We start from the raw sequence: 8,903 nt of genomic DNA on the forward strand, positions 1-8,903 counted from the left end.
TCTCCTTCAACCCCCCAAAGGAGAAGCCGGGGTGCTCCTGGGCATGGCATGAGAACCATTGAGCTGAGGGGAGCCCTCCCATTAAGAAGATCCAGCGCCACCTCTTCTAAGGGGATCGAGATGAGGCTGGTTTTCCAGTGACAGGTCTTCCCTCAGCAGTGGGACCCTGAATCCCATTGTATCCAAGGCTCTTCACGACCCCAAACCCTGGGTTCATGAGGCCCTACGACCACCCCCACCAGGTTCCAGGTCCACAGGGAACCCCCACCCCAGAAGTGCTTGGAGGTGCATGGCGTCCCCAGAGGTCTGCACAGCCATCCTTTGTGCTTGCAGCCAACCCCCCCTGAGGACACTCCAGCAGACCCTTTCCAACTCATTATGACCGAGGGACTTGGGCTGGGCTTTTGCTGTGGTGACATGGTTTCAAACTCGCCTTGCTTTCTTTGAGGTGAGCTGGGTATCCCAGGACACAGCTCAGAGCAGGTGACTTTGGTGGCTATGGGGTGTGGCCCAAGTGCAGTGGGCCCTGGCTAGTACCTACCTGGATATGATCCAGCTGAGAGTCCCTCTTTGTGGCTCAGAAAATATAGTCATTTATGTATCGGGCAAGACAGGGATGATTCGAGGTGCCCCAGCATTGGGGGTGGTGTTGGGAGAAGCCAGGGTGGCACATGAAGGGCGGGTGACAAAGAGAGTGTGAGGACAAGGACAAGGAGGCTGCTGGCCCGGAGCTGGAAGGCCACTTTCACCTGGCTGCATGTGACAGGGAGGTGCTTTCCTGTGCAGGGCAGTCAGGGGCCCCGTGGGAGGAGTTGTGTGTTGGCAGGAGAATTGGGGCTGAAGCGTGAGCCTGAGACACTCCCAAGGCGTGGAGGTCCCCCACGCACTCTGCACCTGGAGCAACCCCTTTCACTACCTGTGTGAAGAGAACACCTGAGCTTTCCAGGCGGCTCTCCCTGGTCCAGGCAAGCCCAGTATGTCAGAGGCTTGCAGGAAAGCTGTGTGGACCAGGCATTCCCCGCAGGGCAGTGAGTGTCTTGCTGGAAGATGGACCAGCCCGTACCCTGCCTGGGACCCACCAGATGGACAGAACTGCCGGGGCCCCACAGCTGCAGGGGTGGGGATGGGGGAGCAGGGAGCCGCTGCTGCCTCCATAGCCAGCCCAGGCCAGTTCCTGCCCCTCCCCTTTCCTACCTTCTCTCACTTCTCCAATATTTTTGCTGTGAGTTGTTTCCAAGAAAGATGTATTTTTTGTCCCCCATGTGCCAGACACACACTCAACCCTCGAGACAACCTCAGGCAGGAGGAGTTAGCGGCCACAGTCTCCAGATGGGGAACAGGAGGCCAGAGAGGTTAAGGTCCTTGATAAGGTCTCCCCACTCCCACCTGCCCTCCTCATCCTCCCGCTTCCATCACCCAAAACACACATGCTTCCTCCCATCCTCACCAACACAGGTCTTCTTTGAGATAAGTCCGTTGTCCTTGTCCTTTGGGTATGGGCACAGGAGGGGGACTGGGACCTCAGTGCCCGTGGTCAGCATGTGTCTCAGCAGCAGCCCTGTCAACCAGGGGCATCGGGGGCTGGCGGGGACCGTGACTCCCTCCCAGGCCCATCCTTCACCCATGTCGGCCTCAGAAGTTTTAAGTGGCCTTTACAGGGGTTTAGTTTCTGTCTGAGCACAAAACTCACTCACTGATATCTCAGATGCTGGACATGGGCCCCATTTTGTTTTGCACTTGGGGAAACTGAGACCAAGAGATGACTTGACTTTTCCAAGGTCATTTGGCTAGTCAGCAGAGGATCTGGGGCCACAGCCTGACCCTCATCTACTCTGCTTCCTATTGCACAGCCATGGCCAGGCTTCTGCAGAGACCTCAGACACCCTTTGCTTGGTAGGGAGGGGCAGAAGTCACATAGCCAGTTAGGGCACTGCCACATGCTCCCAACTTGGCAGATAGCCCTGGACACAAGGCCCAGAGCCCAGCAGAGGAGCGCTGGGGCCAGGCTGGGCCGTGCCAGGCTGATCCCGGATTCCCCATCCACCAGGGGCCTGAAATCTCTCCCCCCCCCCCCGGCTGCCCTTGGGTACCCCCCATCCCAATGTCTAGGGTCGTAAAGCATCTCCATCTTCCACAGGTCAGTGATGGCTCCTGTCTCCCAGGCTGTTGTGTCACTTTCCAACGCCAAGTGACTGAGCTGCCACACTTCTCTCCCTCACCTCATTCTCCTTGCTTTGTTCACTTCTTTCAGTTTCTTATTCCTCTTCCTCTTCTGCTGCCTCCAAAACAGTTATTCCTTTCCCCACCCTTTGAGAGACCTTCGCGTCTCCAGGGCTCTGAAGAGTGAGAGAGAAAGGGAATGTTTGGGAAGAGCTTCAAGGTCTGGGATGTGTCTGGAAAATGCCAGGAAGCAGCCCTTCTCCCCTCGCTCTCTCCCTCTGTTTGGCTTCTTGGTCTTCTCATTATTTTCTTCTGTTCCTTTGGCTCTTTGGGGGCCTCTGGGACTCAGACACTGGAGCTTGGTCCTCCTGATTGGCAGACACTTGTCCCGACAGCTCCCTGCTCCCCCACTCACATACCACCGTCATCAGACCCATTCCCGACCTCCAGGTCCTGCAAGCAGAGCAAGGGGGCCCGGTTCTTCCCAGCAGAAGCTGGAGGAGGCCGGCAGGGTGACAGGTCTCTCGCTCCGCTCCGGTCAGCATCCTCCCCCAGACCACATCCTGCTCCTACCCTGGAGAAGCAGCAGGGCTAAGGCCCCGCGCCAGGGAGAGGCTGCCTAGAGATTCGGGCACGGGGCTCGGGCCTCGCGGTGGGGGGCGGCAAGCGGGGCTCTGGGTGGGGAGAAGGGGCGGAGGGGGGCCAGCTCCTCTGCATCTGTGCCCGGTGGCAGCCGGCCAGGCTGTGGAGTGAAGCGCTGCCTGCGGCTCTCCCAGGGAAATGTGATTTCCCCCTGAGTGAAGCGGACTGTGCAGTGTGGAAATTGGCTCTTTTCTGAGCGAGCTGTGGCTGTTGCTGCGGAGTCGGGGCGGGCCGACTGGCCCCTGGAGTGAGCCGGGAGCAGCCATGTGCTGAGAACTCATTAGGGATAAATCAAACTAGTAACAGCATGAAGCCAACACCCTCCCCCCTACTGCGCCTCCCTTCCCCACCCCCTCCGAGACCCCCCACTTCCTTCTTCCTCCATGGTCCTCTCCCCCCCAGACTCCCTCCTGCCTTCTCCCCAGCCATGGCACCCTCCCCCAGCCAAGGCACCCCTCAGCCTAGGCACCCTCCAGCAAAGATACCCTCCCCTCAAGCCATGGCACCCCCCAGCCAAGGTGCCCCCCAGCCAAGGCACCCCCCCCCCCAGCCAAGGCACTCCTGCAAGTTCCAGAAGCCCAAGCCCACACGCCTGCACACAACCACGTAGGCACATGCACACCCACACCTGCTGCCTAAACTCCAGGAGCAGCCCTGAGAGACAAGTTCATTTGCAAATACAGCTTTTTTTTATTATTATTTAGTTTGCTTTTGTTGGTGGAGGTGGAGGCCCTGGTACGGAGCTTAACCGACAGCCACAGGCCTTGCTGGAAGCCCAGATCAGGAGCCCACCATCCAGGGCCCTCTTCTCCCACCTTGGTCGCATCATTCCCTGCCCCGGCTCCTGCGGAGACCCAGAGGCAGGCTCTCCGCTATGGGCCACGTTGGATCTCCCACATATATCCCTGGGGGAGATGAAGTGAGAGCACCCTGAAGGCCTAACCACAGCAGGAAAGAAACTGTTCATAGAACAGATGAGCATGGTCAGAATGGAAACCTATTTCCCCAGCAAAGGAAGAAAGGAAGAGAAAGAGCAAAGAAGGAAGAAGGACGGGAGGGCGAGGCCTAACTCACTAGCTCTGGGTGGTCCTGAAGGTGGTGGAGGTTTCTACCTGCACTCCTGTAGCCCTTTCTTGCCTGGAACCTCGCTCTTTGCAGATGCAGGGGGAGGGGCCTCCCTGTCATTCTGAGTTCGTGGGTGTTGTGAGAGCCTGCAGTTACTGTCATAAAAACGAGGTCCCCGGCCATCACCTTTGTTTCCCCTTTTGGAAGAGAGTGGCCGAGTGACGGTGATGTAGCTAAAAGAGCCCAGGCCTGGAGTGCAGGGCTGTGACCTGGTTTCTGTCACTTCCCTGTTGGCGACACCAGGGAACTCCTTCTCAATTTCCTCAACTGTAAAAATGTGTGGCTTGCGCCAGAGTGACGTCCAGCCCTAACACTTTGCCATGGTAGTGACCTGGGCCAGTGAAAAGCATTAGGGCCTCATCTGACTGGCTTCGGTATGAAGCCCTTTCTCTCCCAGATTCCCCAGTAATTTTCCATCCGGCAAACACCATATTACCGTATTTGGAATCTGGGCTGGGGGGGGGGGGTTCTAGTGTCCCATACACCTGAACAGGAGCTGGGGTCCTGACTCAGCTTGTCGCAACTAAAGCCAGGCTCCCGAAGGACCCCAGGATGGGGCAGAAACCAGAGGGGGCTAGCTAGCCTCGGTTAACACAGGCTGGGTGGGCATGAAGATTCTGCCCTGGCCTTCCCAGTAACTGACTCCTTCATTCAGAAGTCTTTCACGAACCACCTGCTGTGAGCCCTTCCCTTTGGTAGGCACTTCGGAGAAAACAAGAAGAAACCACAGAGGACACCCCCCTCCAAAAAAAGCAAATAAATAAAACCCAACTCAGAGCTTAGCAATGAGATGGTATAAAACTGTAGAGCAAGATAGGAAAGAAATGAGGCCATGAGAGAGCTGCACATAAAGTACTGTTGGGTGTCAGATGATAGTTGCCAAGGTCCTCATGCCCAGCCAGGCCTTTCTCTGGCATGCCTCCCTTCTCCAGCTGCTGGGAACCCCAACTGCAAACCCTAAACCTGGGGCCTCAAAATCTCACCTCTCTTGCTGGGGAACGGCCACTCCCTGCTCTCTTGTGCTCCTGCCTGGGAGGCGTAAGGAAGATGTGGGGCAAGGAAAACTCAGGCACCCCCTCCCCATATTCCAGTTGCCCTGCCTTCAGGTCTTGCCCCAGCCCTGGCTAACTGGACGGGAGCATGGAGTGGAAGGCCTGGGCCTCTCTCTGAACTGCTGCTTTGTTCCCACACCTGGGTGGAGAAGGGGGGCGGTGAGTGCCCAGGGCCTTTTGATAGACCAACAGCTGCCCCTTCCTGCTTGGCTTGGCTGGTCCCCTCCTTCCCATCTCCGTGGTCCCCTGCACCCAGGTAAGGCCAGCCCAGCTCCCTGACCACAAGCCCCAGGACTGGAGGGTATAGAGGGAGAGAGGGCTGCTCTGCAGAGATAGTGGGGAATGACAAGCTCAGGAAAGGAGAGGGGCGGTTGCCTGGAGGTGGGGACATCACCTGGGAACTCATCCTGTGAGTTCTAGGACTCTTGGGGGCGGTGACAGTAATCCAGGCCTTAGGGGCAGGTCTCACCTCCACAATCCCCTTCACCATGTGCATGTTCTCAGAGCTCTCACTTAGAGGATGGAGGAAGGGGCTTTAGGGGCTGAAACACAATGAAGGGGGGGAGCAGTCCCCAAATGCTCCAAGGGAGGGAGGGAGGAAAGAAGAGAGGGAGTCAGAAGAGGGGGAGCAGGTGCCTCCTCCCACAGCCAGTTGGGAGAGGGGGTGCTTGGGGTGGGCCCAGACCCAGGCCAAGGCTCAGGGCCCATCTGAGCATGTCGCCTGCTAAGGAGGAGCGGAGGCAGGGGAGGGGAGGGCGGGGAGGTGAATAAATAATAGGAAATAAAACTTCATGAAGCAGAAAATAAAAGGCAGATTATACAGATGTGGCAATTTGAAGGATCATTGCCTCTGTCCTCTTTTTAACTGCTGCATCTGGAGTTTTGAAGCGGCTTATCCTCTCCCTCCCTCTGCCAGGACCCCGCCTGGCTGGAGGCCCCCACGGGGCCAAGGCACGCGTGGGGACAGCACCTCAAATGCTTCAAAGGGCGGTGGCATTTCCAAGCAACACGCGTGGCTGCCCAGCCTGGGAGGGGCTTGTGGGCGGCGGGGAAGGGGTTAGAAGGGTGGGTGGATGTTTGGGGGTGAAGCTCTGAGCAGGTGTGGCTATGTCTTGCAGGTGAGAGAGTGTGAGTCACACTGGTTAAGGGGGGCGAGGCTGCACAGTCAGGAACGGGGTGAGGATGTGCGAGGTTTGAGGAAGGGGACCCCTGGCCAAAGGGGGGTCTGGCTGTCTGTCAGCTGGAAGATGAGGCCCAAGTCTTTGCAGCTTCTTTCTGCTCTTCATCAAAATTCATTTGTTAAGCCTCAATTTGACACTGTGCCAGGTGCTATATAAACAGACATGGTCCCTGCCCTTAAGGAATTTCCAACCTAAAACACACACACCCACACTGACATTTTGTTTATTTTATTTTAAATATTAATGTATTCCCCACCTTGTTCCAGCGAGGATTTGAGACAGCTCATAGGAAATGCATGCAATAAATGAGTAAACTACAAATAGGAGAGAAAGCATCGGGACCACAGAAGACAGACCATGGGTGCTAGAGTGGGCCCCAAGCAGCCGCAGAGTCAAGCTGGAAAGTGGCCTCCGTCTCTCGGTGGTCGAGTGGAAGAGCCATCGTGATCCCATACGTGGCTCTCACTCACAAGAAGACAACGTGCCAGCTATCAGGAGATGTGGCACTTTTCCTGGCACTTGGCTGTAAAGGAAATTACTCACCTTGGCCCCAACAAAGGAGACTAACGATGGATAATGCCCTCAAACACACAGCAGCAAATTCAGGTCCAGGTTCCCAGGGCTGTCTCAGGCAGCGTCCCGCAGGGAGAACTTATCAGTTAGAGCATTAAAATCCAGAAAATCTTGAGCAAAGGAACACTCTGTGTCCTTCAACTCTCCCTTCAGCATTGGTACTTGTTTCAGGTGGGTTTGGGACCACAGATTAGCCCACGGTAGGAGCAGAGTCTCAGAGTCTCTTGATGAGTAGCTGATGTCAAGATTCCAAGCTCGGTCCAACCCAGGGTCCTCGAGGTGAATGTGGACCTGTGGTGGGGAGGGCCTGGGAGGCAGGGGCCAGACTGCTCAGCAACCCTGAACGAGGGAGGTGTCCCTTCTCCATCCACGTACCTCCTCCTGAGCCTGTGTCACACCACAGAGGAGGACAATGAAATCAGAAAACCAGAAGCTTCTATCCTGATACCAAAGGTGAGGCAAAGGCCCATCTGGGTCAAATCTCCTTGTCTATCCTGGTGTGTTGTCTTTCAAAGCAATGGACCAATCATTGCATAATCCTTCATAAAAACAGGGCAGTCGGGAGGGGACTAGTTTTGGGGAGATGACACTAAGTTGGGTCTTACAGGTAATAAGTAACCCTGTACAGTACAGTACCTTACAATTTCCAGGAAGATTTATTGAAGGGCCACATCTTACAGACAGAAGCCCAGGTCTGAAGTTCAGAACAGAGGTCAGGGCTGAGGCTTCGATTTGGAGACTTCAACCAGAAGCTATGCTGAAAGCCCTACAGTCAGCCAGCTCTGAGGCTATACATTGTGGAAAGACTTGAGTTTCGGGGTGGGAAGAGCAAGAAAGAGTAGCAGAAAAGACAGAAAAAGAACTGCATGAAAGTAGAAAAGCCAGGAGAGTGTGCAGTGCTGAAGGCCCTGGGAGGACAAAGTTTTATCAGGTCTCAGGGATATGATGGAATCCAACTATCCCAGTTCCTACCCTTGGGGAGCTGAAAGGAGAAGGGAGGGGAGGGGAGAGGAGGAGAAAATTAGAGTTTTGTTTTGTTTTTTTATTTCGGCATATTATGGGGGTACAGACTTTAAGGTTTCAATAAATGCCCATTCCCCCCCCCTCCCCCAAAAGTCTGAGTCTCCATCATGACCATCCCCTAGATGGTGCACATCTCACTCATTATGTATGTATATACCCGCCCCCCTCCCCCCTGAAAGTTAGAGTTTGACATGGCAGAGAGTATCTGGAGGAGAAGACCCAAGGAAGGCTGTGTGGAGCTAATGGCATCTAAATAACAGTCAGTCTTCTCCCTATCATCTGCTCCTCCTCATCTTTCCTTGTAGGTCTCAGAATTTCTCAGTAGCTGGTCCTGGTCCCTGTGCCTTGGGCAATATCAGCGTCACCCCCACCATCTTCAGAAGTGGGCTCTGATTACAAGTAATTAGCTCAGATATGGCCTAAGGCAGGCTGCTCAAGGAGACTCTATTCCTGGATTTGAGTTTGAAATTTCCAGGAAGCTCGTAGTCTCTATCTGCTAGATTTGTACCAAGAAGAGGGATCCTGGGAGCTACTGGGGCCATCTTGGTACCATGAGGGTTGCTCCTGCCTCTTGGGCCTGGGAGACTGGAGCCTCAGAGGAGCTACAGATAAAAGGGGCCTGTATCAGTGGTGAGCCCTAGAGGAAGCCTTACCTGACCTGGACACAGATTATCCAGTGATCAGATAAATCTCAACATGCCAATGCCCATTTGAGCTAAGGTTTGTTACTTGTAAGGTCCAGGCAGAGGGAAAGCCAAGTGCAGAGGCCCAGTATCAAAGCAGGATGGCATGTTTGAGGGCAGGACCCAAGCTGGAGCCCAGAAGAGGGGAGGGTGCATGGGTAAGTCTGGCAGGCTGTGTGCTAATAGCTAACCTCACCAGACTTTCCTTCTGTGCCAGGCATTGTTCTGAGGTGCTTACGTACATAATTTCAGTTAGTCCTCACGAGGATCCTATGACATAAGTAGTGTTATTATCCTCATTTTATAGAGAAGCAAACAGCACACGAGCCTAAATAACTGGGCCATGATCAGACGGTTAGAAAAGGTACAGACAGTACTCAATCCCAGGCAGTGTAACCCCAGTGCCTGGCCACTGGGGCCTGATCAGCTGGGCTTTGGCGCAGGGTCTGCAGGCCATGTGGCCA

The sequence above is a fragment of the Microcebus murinus genome, chromosome 3, assembly GCF_040939455.1.
Source record: "Microcebus murinus isolate Inina chromosome 3, M.murinus_Inina_mat1.0, whole genome shotgun sequence".
Classification (NCBI taxonomy): Eukaryota; Metazoa; Chordata; class Mammalia; order Primates; family Cheirogaleidae; genus Microcebus; species Microcebus murinus.